Genomic DNA, 16,373 nt, shown 5'->3' with positions numbered 1-16,373 from the left:
TGGACCATATTGAAAGAAAAGAAGACATTTTTTCACCAGGAAATGGTAAAGAGAAATAGAAATGCTCTTAAACGTTTTGAATGATGGTCTGTTAAATTGACTGACTGGTGTTACTGGAAATGTAACCTGGGGGGGAGGGGGGAGGAGGAGGATACAACTAGATTATCAATGTACCCCCCTTTGCAGATTCCTAATTGTGCTGCATGAGTAAAGTTCTTTACTATGCAGCACATTTTCAACCAACTGTGTAATTGAGAATTTCTCCCTGCAACAGCTGGATGCTGGTTTTTAACATGTTCCCTTTCAAAAACTGCTCAAATGCCTCATGATTGCTATTTAGGCTGAAAATAGATTTTTGGCATTGCAAAGTAACGGGAAATTCAATGATGCTGGGAGTAGGACTTCATACAATAAAAGCATGAGCTGGACATGTTTAAAATTCACATGCATATTCTGGAAGACATACTTTCAAACTGTCTATTTTCACTGTGTCCTGTGAAAAACAATACACCTTGGGTTCTATTTCCTACTTTTTACTGCTTATCATACTTTTCTGAGGAAGAGAAGGATCAAAACTTAGAGTGGTTTAAAAACACTGTAAATCCCGCAGTACTACTGATATACTTGCTTCTGTACATGTTCCCAGACGTGAGGGTGAACTACTGCAATGTAAATGCTTTGTGAGGAATATGAAGACCAGCATAATTTGGAAAGGATCATTATACATTTGTGGAAATGTAACTTGAGTTACATGGGTTTTTAAAATTTGTCAGTTGTGTTAGAAGCACTTCTATGATGTAACAGATATTTTAGGCATCAATTGCATAGGATGTATTACAGTATGTGAAAGAAAAAGATTGTAGTTGGGGTTTTTATAACATTTTACTTGACTCCGCGATTACAATGCAGAAATTTCCACCCTGTATATGGTGCAAATAAATAGCTTATCTATCTATCTATCTATCTATCTATCTATCTATCTATCTATCTATCTAATCTCTCCCCCGATCCCCTTTTCTTTCTAAATTGAATGTAAAGGGGAAATGTGGGCTGGTTTTCCTATCTTGTTTCTTTCCTTAGAAGCAAGGGACAGGCTCACTGACCTGAGCTGTTACTGTGCTCTCCAAATTTCATGAGGCTGTTTTATGTATTCTCTTCCATTGCTCATGTCATTAACACAGTTGACAGTGGGATGATTTTGCATGAGTTCCAGTTGCCTAGATGCTAGGTCTAGATACCTCTCATACTTCGTTTGCCATTTTTGAACAGCGGCCACAATGCTGTTTGGGTTAGATGCTTGACTCTTCCTCCACAGTTAGTGCGAGACAAGAGTTTCACCTTGCTGGAAGGACTCGTATCTACCAGACATGAGCAAGGCAGAGTGAGGAGTTACTGACAGGAGTAATGCAGCATCTGTGAGGAGTGAGCATGACCACACATGTTGCCTGTCTTTCCTTTTTTTCTCCCTTGTTGCATTCAGGTTTTTTTTGCTTTCTCTCATCCCTTTAGGACAGTTTTTAGTTTTGTAACTATTCCTGTTTAAAATACAGACTTCTTGGGGTGGTGGTAGGTACAGAAGACTGGGGGTTTGTGATTTTTTTTTTCCTTTCTTTTGTCCGTTTTAGTTTTCTGCCTTCTTTTGAGCCTTGTCCTTCACGCACATGCCATGAAAAATCTCCGTGGGGCAGTCCTGGGTGAGGAGCTGTGAAAGCCTCTCCTTATCGCAGAACAGTTTTGGAGATATTAAATCTTTATGTAACTGACTCTTTCACTTACAATGAAGAGCAAATTAAAACCATTTAACTCCAACTACAACAGATTGCAGAACTTCCTACTCGTGCTGATGCAGGAACATCTCATAGAGAATACTTTATTCCTCCTGTGTATTAACGTTAAATGAAAGCCTGTGCTTGGGATTTTTCCTGTATGTTACATACATACTTACAACTCTGTTTCAAAACCATTTAATATTTATGAAGTTGAGCTGAAAATAATACAACTGCTGTGAGACAGTGAAATGTCTGCCGTTCACATGCTGCTATACAGTGGTATAAATGCATATTTAAATTTGAATGAATTAAATTGTATTTAATCCTTTCTCTGTGAGCTTTCTCTGGTAAATAGATACCAATGCATATCAGTACTAGTGTGCATTGTTGGCAAGTGATGTGCTGTCAGCATAATTTTAGACATATTTCGTTTCTTACGTAGTATTTATCTGAAGTTATTACTGATCCTAAATTTTAAACTTTTTCTTATTGATGTGCTAGCTACTGAAATCAGAAGGTTTTCTCAAGGTATGAATTGCTTCCCATTTGAATGCAGAAACAAGGGAATGCCTATAGTGAATGTCTAGTGACTTCTTAAAGTAGCATAATTAAAAATCACACTTTGCAGGGCCCTTTAATTTGCATTGATTTAAATTTCTTTATCATTAAATAGCTTCAGGTTGGCTTCTTTTCAGTTTAGAGTAGTCAAAAGACCATGTCTGTCTAATCGGTTGTAAATACAATCAGGCTAAAAGTGCTTGTCTTCTCTTCCCATCTTTCCCATCAGGATGATGGAAGGTATGAGCAGCTTATTATTGGTAACTTGGTGCTCCACTTGTCCTGGGGAAAAATAAGCAGTTTGCTCTATGGGCAAAATCTTAATGTGATATTATTACTGTAGATTGGCTGAGCTGTAGACATTGAAGTATTGCATTAATATTTGCTGTGCTTGGATTAGCTGAATTGCAGTGTATTTAAGTAGGAACTTGGGCTTTTTTATTATTTACTTAATCATATTTGTAATTTACTGTGGCTCAGTACTCAGCATGATTTTTAATTGTCTGAGGGAGGCTGTTAATTTTACAAATGAGGTGGAATAAGCATGTGCAATATTGCAGTCCTGGCTTTATAGGAGAGGGTGTAGTTTTGTGCTCATTGCTAAGCTTTATGGTATTCCCATTACTACTGCACCAGTATGGGTCTAATTAAATTTTTAGAAATTCATTTGCCAGTAGTTACTAGGTAGTACTCATTTCTGTAATTATGACTATTTTGCTATAATTTGGGTAGCAAATACATCAGGTTCCTGCTCAGTGCTTAAGGACAGTGATTTACAATGCACTAAGTCATATTCTGAAAGAGACCTCTTCTGAACATCTGAGGTTATCTGCTGTTTGCTCCCCTAGGCACCTTCATAGAAAGGGCTCACTAAATATAAAGCCCCTCTAAGTATGTATTTCTAATGAATCCGGCTTGTGCCATTAAAGTAGGTCAGTGTCCTGATACTGCTTACAGAAAAATGGATAGTCATGCACTTTCACTAAGAGTTACTTTTACTTAATAAAAATATGGTGGGGAGAAAGGGAGGAAACATAAACATGGGAAAAAAAAATGCCAGGTAAAAATTTTATTCATCTCGTTTACACTCTATCTTTGCTAATTCAAAAATCTGCGGGATGGCAGAACCAGAGATGTGTAAAAATACATCATGTAGAAGAGAAATCAAGTGGCTTACTAAGTAATAAAACACTTGCCTTTCACTTTTGCATTGAAATTTAGTTTAATGATAATGCTCATGCTGTGAATTGGTGTTCTGTGCAGGAGTGGTACAGATGTGATTACAGTCTGTTTCTTAGAATTACAGAAATGTAGAAAGGAATTGGAGGTGGTCATCTAGTTAAAGCCCTGCTGAAGCAGGGCTAATGTTAAAATTACATCAAGTTGCTGAATACAAGATGAGACTTGAACGAGTCTCAGTTTTGTTCAACTGAGTGTTCAGTATCCCCCGAGAGGGGGATACCACAGCCTGCCTGGGCACCTGTTCCAGATTATTCTTTTTTCCTGTTCTTCACCACACTTTTTCCAGGTGTCTTTCTGACCAAATCCAGCTAGAACCACATAGTGGCTAGTTAAGTTACTATTTCCCACCTAAAAGATGGGTTTAGAGACTGCTTTTTGTAAATGATCTGCCATACAATGCCTGGATAATTTGAGTCACTGTTCTGTGCTAAAACTGAACTGGGGGTTTAAGATAAGTCTGACTCCTGCTGTGTTCATGAGTACTGGCTGTGAAGCAGTTTCAGGTCAGCCTGTTGAGAGAAAAGTCCTAATGTCATCTTATTTCATAAAAAGCAACAGTCTGAAACTAATCAAAGGGACCAGATACCCTGCAGTTTGTACTTTTGTACTTCACTTAAATGTCAAAGTGTTGTAAATGTATCAGTCTAAAAAAGTAACACTTGAATCCTCTCTACCTTCTATTTAATTGCCCTCTTTTTCCCGAATGCCAGATAGGGATGTGAATGTGCACTACTTGTTGGTTGTGCCATAAAAAGATCATAAAAATTGCTTCAGTGTCAAGGTCAAAAGTCCTTTTGTCCCATGACCTGTTTCATGCATCAGAGACCAAAAGAAGTAATATAAGAACATGGCAAACAAATGCTCTTAGCCTCCAGGTTTCTTGAACTTTGTGTCTTTCTGAGCTCTATGTTTCTGAACATTTATAGTTAGCCACATTCAGGAGATTTAATATCCTTTCCCACAGCTGCCCAGACTTGTCTTGAAGGCCTGGTTTGATGTTGATGACCTCCTGTGGCAGCAAGTTCCACAGCACAACTGCACTTTGCAGAAAGAGCCACCTCCCTTTGCTCATTTGTTCTGCTTTCTTGTGTTTTATGACTGTGGTTCTTAACCAGCTTCATTTGATGTCCTCTAGGTCTTGCATTGGGAAGAATGAGGCAGTGAAAAAAATAGTTTTGCTAACCCTGTCTATGCCAGTCATGTTTTCATAATGTTTTCCCCTTCATATGGACCAAAGACTCTTAGCCTGTTCATTTGTCCCTCATGCAGAAATCATTCTGTACCGTCCATCATTATCTTGCTCTTCTGTGAACTTTTTCTGATTGTATCTCTCTGATTAAATAAAAAATAGAAAAAGTAGTCAGAGAAGGCTAGCATGCATGGACATTCACAAGTAAGAAGGAACAAAAGCAAAAGGGATGAAAAAATAAGCAAATTTTAAAAGTGTTAAACCAATATTGCTTTTGGGCTGTTGATGTGGATAGTGCCCTATGTAGTACAGACCATAAAGCACACTAATCCATGACTGTCCTTGAAAACTGTATTATATAAATTTATAATATATGTTTGCAGAAAGTTCCTGTCAAATTTTGTTTCCCCTTTTACATTTTAGACAGTGGTTTACAGTGTGCTTAACACTTGTGCAATGAAGGTGATACCTTTACATTGCCTGGGCTCAGTGTCTGTCATCACTAATCTAACAAGTTAAAATTTCTCTTGTGAAGGTGATGCTGTCAGCTAAGAGAAACCTGTTTGAGCCCAACTTTTGCAAGGTTCTCAAGCAAATCTTCAAAGTTAGGAGTTTCAGTTTGGTTCAGAGAAGTCCTTACAACTGAAGGCTCTGCTTAATGACCTGTCCAGTTTGATCCTTTAGAGATTTATCCTTGAAAGCTCCCTAACAGAATCTTGTATGAACAAATCAATCCAGTTTACTTGATACCATTAAGTGTAACCTGTTGATTTTATACTCTCAAGGAAAATCTGAAATAGTTATGATGTAGTCAATATAGTAATCAAATTAAAGCCTCTCTCAAAAGACATCCTGTTAACTGGAAATCTGTGCATTTCTGAAATTATTTAAAAGTAATTTCTGGTTCTGCACCTCTCTCTTGTTCCCACCATCTGTCTGATGGTTTTACCATCACATTTCCAGCTTTAAACTTACCTTTCTCCCTCTTCTGACAGAAAAACCTGCACAACCAAGAAAGAAAAGACCAACTCTACAGAAAGAATTAGAAAGTTAGTTTAAGACTTAAGAATATATACCTCAGGCATGGTTATATACCTCAGGGAAGAGTCATCCATCAATGCCAGCTATACACAAAGTGCTGTAATTGCAGGTGTTTCTATTCTGACACTGATTCCAGAGACTCTGAATGGCATAATTTAGTTTGTGTTGGAAACAGGTCTCATAGTAAATGAAAAGATAGTAACAAAAGGCAGGCTGCAGCTTCATGAGGTTAAGGAATTCCCAGAAATAAACCTGTCTTGTGTATGGAGGCTGTTCCTGTCCTCTTAGTGGTTACTTGGAAAAACTTCAATCCAAAGCTTGATGCGTTACTAAAATGTGCATCCCATTTCCAAAGGAGTCAATTTAAAGTTTTCTAGCCTATGGGAAGTGAGACATCAGACTCTCTGATTGGGTTCTCTTCTGCCTTTATAAACATGGGTTTGTAATATTTGCAATAAGGCTGTTTTTGCTCTGAATATTTTTACTTGCAATTTCTGACAACTAGTGCCCAATAGTTAGCTGTAGTCTGTAAAGGTGTTTCTTTGAATAAACATGAAGGCTGTAAAATAATATAGGAATTTTCAGCACCTCAAACAAGTTATTGTACTGATTGTGCTTCACTATAATCTGAGGCTAGTCTCAAAGTTCACTTAGCCATATGCCTTTTCCTCTCTTTTAATTCTTTTCAGGGAAAGTTTGATTGGAGCTATTAACTGCATTTACAAGAAAAATATTTGTAGTTGTTCTGGCTTGTATTTATGAATTGTTCACATGAAGGGAAAAAAAGCCCCAAACATAAAAACAGGGAAAAATCCAGAATAAAATAGGCTAGACCTTTAAGTGGTAAGAAACAAAACTTGAAATAGTGAGATGACTCATACAGCTCAAATATAGAGCACAGAGGAAAGCCGTTTTCATTAGTCTCAGTAAGTAGTACTGGAGAACTAAAAGGGAGAAACATGTATATCATTTTCCTTACCAGAGAAAGAAAATCACTTGGAAATAACTATTTTCAGTTCACATAATTTAAAAAATTCATATATTTAAATGTGCAGTGATTTGCCATTGCAATTTTGTCCATCAGCAATTGAATGCTGGTGGGGAAGCACCATGTATACATCTGGGTGTTGGGTCAAGTTTATCACCATTCCCAGTTGCTTTGCCAGAGGCAGCAGGACTGTATGGTGCTTATGTAGTGTGAGAAAAGGCTGTAGGATGATGAGATTGCTGGAGAGGTGAGCTTGCAGAAAGTCGATAGATTTACTGAGGCAATCACATGTAACTAGTCTAGTCTATGTATCTTTTTGTAAAAGAACTGACAAACTCTTTACGTGTTGTGCAGAGAGAGTAAAACGTGTGAGATGGCACCATAAATGCAACATTATACAATCTAAATATTTTGGGATTTTGTTCTTTTTTTCTTGCAGGGAAGAGAGCGTAGTACCATGTGAAAATTTTTCCATGGACCATTGATATAAAGACTATCAATCAATATTGCTTTGATTTTTAAGTAATAAATAGTTGCTTGCCATGTTAATATTTTTTCCTTGTTTCAGGCTAGTAGTTTTAACTGCTACCCTTTCATTCCATTTCAGAACAGTCAAGCATCCAATATTGGAACTGACATCTGAATTAAAGAGTGTGCAAAAAAACCTCTTCCCACTTTAAATATTGAAACACCTAAAATGGAAAACTGACTAAAGGAGGTGAGTCCTTTGTTCTTATTCTCTGATTGTTCTCCTTGATCTGTTTCTGCATCACGTTCATTCATTTTTTTTCCAGATTTACTTATAATAGGCAGGAAGCCAAATGGCTGCAAATTCTGAACTGCTTTAATGGAAATGAAAGTATCCTGATCACTTACTATTTTGGCTTAGAAAATCATATATATGACAACTCATCTTTGTACTTATCTAGATCTGCAGGCTGCAGACAGTGTTAATATCAGATGTCTCTTAACATTGTGAGTCTGACATGAACATAAAAATGTAGCACAGAAACTTAAATGTTGAGTAGATCCTCATATGGCTGGATGTGCCATAGGTACAGAGCAAGTGTAGACAATATGAGAGGAGAGGACTGATTTGGCCTGAAGAATTATAGAAATAAGAGAGATCAGAGACAAAAATGACAGAATGATAGAAGCAACATTGAAGTTACTTGGAGAAGCTCTAGTAGGGAAACAACTCCTTTTCCACAGCATTCACATTTTTTTTTGACACTAAGAATTGCAAAAAAAGCATGACCTTACTGACTTGGTGCACATACTGAAGATAAACTGACCTTAACCTAGAGCAGCTCTAGCCTCTTGAACACAAAATGAATAGTGGTGAAATATCTATGTATAGTGAATTACAGGTTTTTCACAAAGTTAATCATATTGAAACAAATTAAAATCAACAGTTCTGTATTCTGTTTCTTTGTTACCACATGGCAGACTTAAATATAACTGCTCTAGGAACAGGGGAAGTATTTTTTATTTATATTTCTTTTTTAAATGGTGGTCATGCTGCTTATGATTTGGTATGATTTTAAAAGTAATTCTTAGAAGTATGCCATATTCAACTCTTTATAGTTCACTAACAAGCAATTAAGTTATAATGTTAAATTAATATGTTCATTATAAAATTAGTATATCAGGATTAGTTAGGTATGGTACTTGATTTGAGCTTGTAAATTTCCCTGTGCATAAGTTTAAGATATTGAGTTAAATGTTTTACATCTCTGGAATAATCTTTGTATTACTCAAGAGTGATCCTTATTAATTGTTTTCTCTTTTATGTAAAATATATCCATGGATAACTCAAAAATTTAATTTCTTACAATAAGGATGTTATGTAATTATCCAGCAATAACAATTGCTTTTTATTTTAGAAAACATACTAGCAGAGGAGAAAATGCCAATGCTGCTTCAACATTTCCATATCCATAAAACTGTATCTATGGTGATGTATTATATGTAACATATATATATTTATACATGAATCCATATATTACTTATATAGCATACATATATATCCTTATACATTGTAAGTATATATATCCAAGGTACATACACATTAAAAAAAGTGGTGCGTTTTCTTTGCAGAATAGGACTTGGAACTAGAATGTGTTTCTTTTTCACAGTAATATATTTATCTATCACTTACATACGTTTATTTCAATTATTGTGTTCTTTCATTCTCAAAAAAATCTATCCCCTCAGTTCTTTGTGGTTTGGGTAAAACAACTATATCCAGCATTCCCAGCATTCAGTTTCTTACAGCTGCACTTAACTTTGGCTGTTTTATGCACCTGGATCTGGGGATGTGTCTTTTAGAAGAGTCAAAGAAATTAAGAATGATATAGTAAGAATGCTGTTAAGGCTGGGCAGTCATCTCTGAACTATTTAGGAAATACCACAATGCATGTTGCTAGTTCACACATATCACAAGAGATTCTTTCCAACAACAATCTCATGTATAATTTTTTGCCTCTAATTTTACTCAAAGTTCACCTGGGTATTGGTGGTTTCCTTTTTTAATGGTTAAGAAGTAAATTTGTGATGTAATTATATCATTAAATTTGACCCTTCTTAGGACATTTTATAGAGTCCACCTATTGAGTTGATCTACCCAGTTTTGGATAGGGTACTTAAGGTTTTGAATAGGGTATTTGTATATATATACCGACACAGACAGTCCTAATAGAGCAACCCTGCGCTTACTCACAAGAAGCAAAGGCACCACCACTTGCAGGCAAAATAGAGACTTTTTTCACTGAGTATTGGGAGAAGAGGTGTCAGGGAATTCTTTCAATATAGAGGATTGTATTGAACGATGCAGAAGGAGGTGTTTTGTTTTTTTTTAATTGTAAATTCAATGTTAGAACTACACAAAAAATCATACTTTTTAAAATAATTTGAACGGACAAAATGAAAGAACACCATTTCTGTTAGACTTCCTATTAGTTTATTGCCCTTCCTGTAAAGGGGACTTTTTGCTTGATGCAAAAATGCGAAGTAGGGCCATAAGGAATCTCTTAATGAAGAATACAAAAGAAAACATTATGTTACTGAAGAAGGTATTTTGATTAATGATACACTTATTAGAAAGAACAGGGTGCGGTCCATTTGTTTTCATAAGGAATGTATGTGTTGTGAATTTCGTTTAAGGGACATGCAGATGGAACTCCAATATGTCATTAAATCAAGACATGTTTATCATCAGGAAGAAGATTACTACACTTTGAAAAAGGCAGATAAGGAGAATCTATACGAAATGTGTTAGGGACACAGAAGAAACTGAACTTCAGTGAGACCAAACAAAAGGAATATAATTAATTCTCTGCAGGGAGAATGAAAGAAATTTAAACCTTGTGGTCTCCCTGTCTTAGTGGAGAAATAGGATAGGGAAATACGATGGTGAATGCTTTTGTGTGGTCTAATTAGGCAGCAGTCTCAGGCTCTTCAAAATATTGTCCCTTAGAGAGAAAGAACACAAGACACAGAGAACAAATTATCAGTTAAAAGATACAATGATCTTTGATGCAGTACAAGAGGAAGTGTAAGGTATTTTACTAATAATGCTGGGGTGAAGGTAACTGTAATGAGAAAAATTAAAAGTATTGCCTCAGGTAACGTACACTGAAAAGACACAAAAGCTTAGAAGAGACAAAGGTAGTGTAATCAAATATAAAAAGAAAACAGCTTTCAGGTGCTAATTGAAAACTAATCATGACTTGCTTGGGGCTTTTTAAACTTTTTTGAAAGGCAAGAGTTTATGTTAGAGTTTGAATGCTAGTTCCTTGATTGGGTATACAAAACCTATAAATAGGAAAAAGAAACTAAAATGGCAGTGAAATAGGTGAATTGTCTTTTAGATAAAAATAAAAGAAGTTTCAAATAAAAATATATTTTATATATTCTACTTCCTTCTCTACTTACGGGAAACCAAGATCAAAATAAAAGATAGGGATAACTCTTTCAAGCAACAATATGTCAGCATCAACCTGATGAGATGTTAAGAGCTAAATGCATTTTTACATCCAGGGGCAAATTGGAAGTCCAGGGAATATCCATAATGTTTTGGGATGAGTTTGGATGCTGAAATTACTCCTGAACATTCCTTAGATTTGAATGCCGTAGTGACAACAGTAATGTTATAACTCTGAAAAGTCACCATCTGTGCAGGCCTAAGGGAAAATGGAGTTGTAGTATGTAGGTGGACAAAAGATCAAAAACTGCAGAGAGCGGTACTGAGATGTGGAGTAAAATACTGTATCAAAAGTTTCTTTTCTACTGATAAATAAGGAAACAATCATTAATAGCTAGAAACTGTAGAAGCTTATCTTTGAGAAAAAAAAAATAGTGATGAATTTGCTTACGTGACTTGAATATGTAAGGGATATGTAACTGGGAGCAAAAAAGAACAAAATAAACAGGAAGGTTGATATTCAGTACAGCTAAGGCCATCATTTTTTCCTCTATCAGTCTAAAACAAAAAAATCACTTCATCACATCTAGCAGAAACAGATAATTCCTCACAGCTACAATCAATTTTGTATCAAAATTTGTTTCAGAATGTACCTTTGATCTCCTGTGTTTTGACAGTTGATATAATCCAGGTATTTATTGGCTGCATTCTAGAAGAAGATGTGGTCCTTCTTCCTTCACTATCCAGATTGATTTTTTTTATTGTTTTTTTTGGTTGGTTGATTGGTTTTGTGGAAGATGTGAAATTGGTGAAGGAAATTGTCCTAGAGTGCCAGAAGGCTGTTTCCTACAGCCTTCTGTAGAAGTTCTACAGGTGTTCTCTTCTGTAAAAAGAGAGAAATTTTGTAAACTTCAGATCAATTATTTTATTACACTGTCTTTAAAGCATAATTACATTACACCTACTAGATTTTATCAGAAAGTAGTAACGAAATGTGCCTATTTATGATATTGTATAAAGTATTTCAAGGTACCAAAACAGAATCTTCTATCCAATTTTTAAATCATTATGTTGTGGGTTGGTTTTTTTTTCATTTAATTTTATTTAACTAAGAGAGTAAACAGGTTGGTAAACTCAGAGAAACAGTCTCAGGAAAAGAGAGAGCTAGTAACCTGAAGGGTGCTTCCCAGCCGACCTCCCTTTGCTTTGGTAAGTATGAGGTTGTAGAAGATAGGTAAGGAGGTGATGCTAAATACTTAGCATCTAGTCCCTTGTTACTTATTACACCTTTTCTTCCTATTTAAATTAATCCTAGTTAAATGGGAATGCTAAATGGTTGTTTAATTTTAAAATGCCATTTCTTGTGACTTTCTTTTCTTATAGTGAAATTCACAGCCAAAATAAACTTGCCTGTGAGTGCATGACTGTTGAGTGGGAGCCCTGAGGACAGGGGACATTAATATTAGAAATAGGTAACACTCTTATAAGGTCTCTCAAGCCTAAGAAGAGGTCATCTGTAGCTCAGGAAATACCAGAATTATTCAACTTTCTTAGGTTTTTTTATACTTTTGTTTAGGCACCTATTGCCACCATTGTTTATGGCAGTGGCTCAATGGGTCTTTGAATTCACCCAGTGTGGCAATTTCTGTAAGTGCACACTAATGGAACTGAATGCATGTAAGAAGGTTGCATGGCAGGACAAAAGTAGTAACACCATTAACTCTGAGAAAGGGAGTATTTCTTGTATTCCCATCATTATCTTCAAGCAAAAAAATTCAAACTGAGCACAGTGGGAAATCCTATTTATTCCTATGATATAAAATCATATCCCTGAAATAATTCACGTATTTTAAAAACAAACTGATCTATGGAACTGGCGTTGGTTTTAGGCTGCTAATGCAGGGAGAGATGTCTTTCTTATGTTTGCACTGCACATAATAAGCAGGCATAGGCACAATGATACCATCTCCTGATGGTTTCGTGGAATAAGGGGCCCACATTTGTCCTAACACTGGAAAGAGTAGAGGAAGCACATCTGTCCTTATATGGTCTATCTTCATATTTTTATCTCTTTATAACAACTAAAGCAGTAACATCATAAAAATCTGATATGAGTGCTCTTTTAAGTTCACTGTTGCTGAGATGGAACCTGCGCCGTGCAAAATAGAAAGATACATTTGTCCTTATAGGATAGTGAAAGTCTGGTGAAGGTACATTAGCAACCTCTTCCAACTCATTGGGTAATACAAAATTATATTCTTCCGGAAGCCTTACTCTATATGAAACTCTTTCTGCCATATGGTTATTACTTTAAACTGTTTCTGCAATCTGTTTTATTTCTATTGTATAATTTCTACTTATGTTTTGGTTTGTTGCCCTTTCCTGTCAGCTCTTCTTGATTCTTTGTACATGCTGCAGGCACAGTTTAAAAAGTACATGGCTAATGTATTGGAGAAGGAGCAGAATAGCAGTGGGTCACAGTGGGGACATACCAAGGAATTCTGGTATTCAGGACTTGAATGCTCAAGAGAGACCACAGTCATGGTTGGATGCAGTGACTGTTTTCAAGATCAAAGGAAAAAAAGCCAAGGAAAACGGTTTAACAAATTACCATTCATCAAGAAGAAAATGTATAATCATGTATATTATTGAAGCTTTTTAAATTGCCTTTGCTCTTAAAGCATGAATTTATCTGAGCACATTGAAGTCTAAGTAGGCTAGAAACTTCTTGCAAATACTCATCATACTGTTGTTATTTCAAAAGTGGGAAGAAATATTTCAGTGTTATAAAATCAGTACAATGAAATAATTTGCCCATCTAATGAGCTCACTAGGAAGTTCTTTCAACAACTAAAATTCATATTTTGAAAATCCTGGAAATAGGGAAGATTTCAAGGACTGGGAGAAAATTCTGAAAATTATTTGAGAGCATGGTATGTTTACAGTGCAACAGGATTCTGCAGGTGCCAGGTCCACTAGTTGGGCTTACAGCTTTCTTTTCCAAATATGGCCACTCCAGGACATACTTTATTAAGGTACTCACAATTTAGAAAGTTGTTGAAAACTGGAGAGACTTTGGGAGACAGCACAGGATAGGTTCAAGTGAGACTAAAGAAACCTGGCCAGTTTGGATCAGTGTTTGGGGGTGGGGGGTGTTGGAAAACAATTTTCTCACTGTGGAAGGCAACAAAATACTGAACTTCTGAGACTCACAAGTGGTGACAAAAAAAAAAAAAGATCCAGTACATGGAAGTTATACCTAGAAATGCAGGCAAATTGTGCGTTTTTAAGCAGAAGTAACTACACATTGAAACAATTTACAAAGCAGTGTTGTGGATTCTTGTAACTTACAAGATTTCATTTGGAATTAAGGCTAAGATTGCTGAAGCAATTTAGGGAATTAGGTGCTCAGACATCCTTGAAGTGTACTCATTAAATTCATCAAGATCTCTTGGGCTCTTCTAGAAATGCAGTAAAGCTAAAAGCAGTGTGCTGCTTTTGATTCACAAATGGGGCTTGGAGTGCTGTGTAGATGATCTCTGATATGTTGCACAGCAGGTCAAACTGTTCCAGTGGCTTCTTTTGTTCAGAGTCTGTGTTTGTTTATTTGTACCTGAGAACAGCAAAAAAATGTTCTGACCTAATAGGAGCTACTTGAGATAACTGTTGAAGTACTTACACCCCATCTGTTTAAGATGTCTGTGATTCACTCATGTTACAGTAGGTTGCTATTTCATCTCCATTCTGTTGCTGCTTTTAGGGAAAAGACTTAAAGACAAGGAGATGTATATAGATGGCATGGAGCCACTGAGAAACAGCTTGTTTCTCTTAGTTTTTCAGGAGCTGATCTGATAGCCGAAGCAGAAACAGTCAGTCATGTCTCAGGACCTCCTCTGTGATCTGAGTGTGTTGACCAGAGGAGGTCCTGAAATATGGCTAGATAGTTTTATTAACTAAGCTTTTCTTGGTTTTATGTAATATTGTCTATGTAAAGAATTCACTTCAAACCATTGTCTCTCACCAGGAAAACTTTGATCTTAAGTGAGTGAGTCTGGTTGCCTTGCTTTTGTCTGTGTGAGAGTTACATTGAGATAGGGGTTACATAGATGTATTAAGCATCCAGTTGTGCACCAGTACAATCATTAATTTTGCTGTCTCTGGACACTACGGCCCCTACTGTAGAAATTATCTATCTTCTTTCTTTTTTACACTTCACTGCTTAGGGTCTGCATGGCTAAGCTAATAAAAGATCCTGTAAACCAGACCTGTAATCAGTACAAATACTATTTGCAAGCCAGTTTCCTCAGCTTACTTTTCAGAGATATGCATCTGAAACTGGATGGTCACAGGGAAAAAAACTAAAGCTCACCTATGGGAGGGGACAATCACTATACCCCTTGAATCAGGAGCTGGGTTCTGTCCTGGGTTTGGCTTACACACAAAGCTGAATTTTGGGAGGCTCTGGAAATTCAAATTCTGCCTGATAGCTACTAAATATAGCGCAGTAATCCAGAACATTGAGGTTGTTTGTTTTGTTTTGTTGCTTTTTTTTTTAAGAATACACAAATTAACAACATGGAAACAGTTAATGAGGAAAACTAATAGTGTTCATGGCTGTTAACACAATGAAATTAAAACTTGTATGTCCCACTCAACAGGTTTTTTAAGTTATCTTTTGTTGCATAACAAAATGGGCATATCTCAGCTGTGTGTTGAAGACTTTGGGTATAAATTATTATAATTTGTATAAAAGTGAATTGAGTTGAATATAAAGTACAAAGAGAAATAAGTGGTTTTGTACTGGTTGATATATCATAGATATTTTGGAAATCTGTTTACCCAAGACATCATTGTGACAAGGTTATAATATTAGGTTCTTGGGGCTGTATCAGTATATGAAAGCTATTTGTCATCTTTATGAACTATATATCATTATCAGAATAAAAGTTATACTGATTGCTGCATTTTTCATCATTATCATGTAGATGTTCCATGTGGTCTATCAACTCCAACAAGGAGATGAAGCAGTATGTATTTCAGACAAATTGTTGATGACAGCTGCTGTGTTTTAAAGCTAAAAAGCAGCTATTGTGTTGTCCAGTGCTGGAAAAAGAATTAAGCGTAAGCTAATTTTAAAATCTGTTATATTTTCAAGATCAAGACAGTGCAGACAGGTACTTGAGTTGAAGGTGCCCAATGTCCATGCAGTTGATTATGTTGGTGATTGAGAAAATGCAAGTGCAGACGTTAGCAGTTTGGGATTTTTTGTTTCTGTAAGTGAGCAATTAATAATGTAATGTGATCTAAAAAGCCATATATATCCTTATTAACTTCAGTAGCTTTATAATGCAGCTATTCAAATGATATACATTAAATTGCTCCTGTGCTTTCCTGTAAGGCTGTTGGAATTTTAGCTTCAAAGCACTGCATGAAGATGCCCTCTGGTCTGGACAGCGCAATGCTTCCTGGTGGAAAGACCTTGTTAAAATTAGGTTTTGAACACAGCAAAAACCGAGTTGTGCTGCTTTATGATAAACTAAGTTCACTCATTGCTTTGGCCAAATGAGTCTAAGAAATGCTTGCACAGAATAAGTTGTGTAATTATTATACCACATTTCTTTACATTACATATATGTGTGTTTATACATACATGTATATCTA

The 16,373-nt window shown here is 36.0% G+C and overlaps 1 protein-coding gene across 4 annotated transcripts in view; it reads left to right on the top strand.

The window, feature by feature from the left end:
* DLGAP1 (DLG associated protein 1) overlaps nucleotides 1-16,373 on the top strand; it is a 406,126-nt gene that overhangs the window by 137,536 nt on the left and 252,217 nt on the right. For all 4 annotated transcript variants that reach the window (XM_062632909.1, XM_062632911.1, XM_062632910.1 and 1 more), the window contains one exon: nucleotides 7,395-7,505. The gene's annotated coding sequence lies outside the window, so the exon portion shown is untranslated. The remainder of the gene's footprint in view (nucleotides 1-7,394; nucleotides 7,506-16,373) is intronic.

This window comes from Pezoporus occidentalis, unplaced genomic scaffold (genome assembly GCF_034315485.1).
Source record: "Pezoporus occidentalis ecotype Australia unplaced genomic scaffold, CSIRO_AGI_Poc_V1 ctg4, whole genome shotgun sequence".
Classification (NCBI taxonomy): Eukaryota; Metazoa; Chordata; class Aves; order Psittaciformes; family Psittacidae; genus Pezoporus; species Pezoporus occidentalis.
Note: the sequence above shows the minus strand (reverse complement) of the source record. Positions and strands in the feature narration are given on the sequence as shown.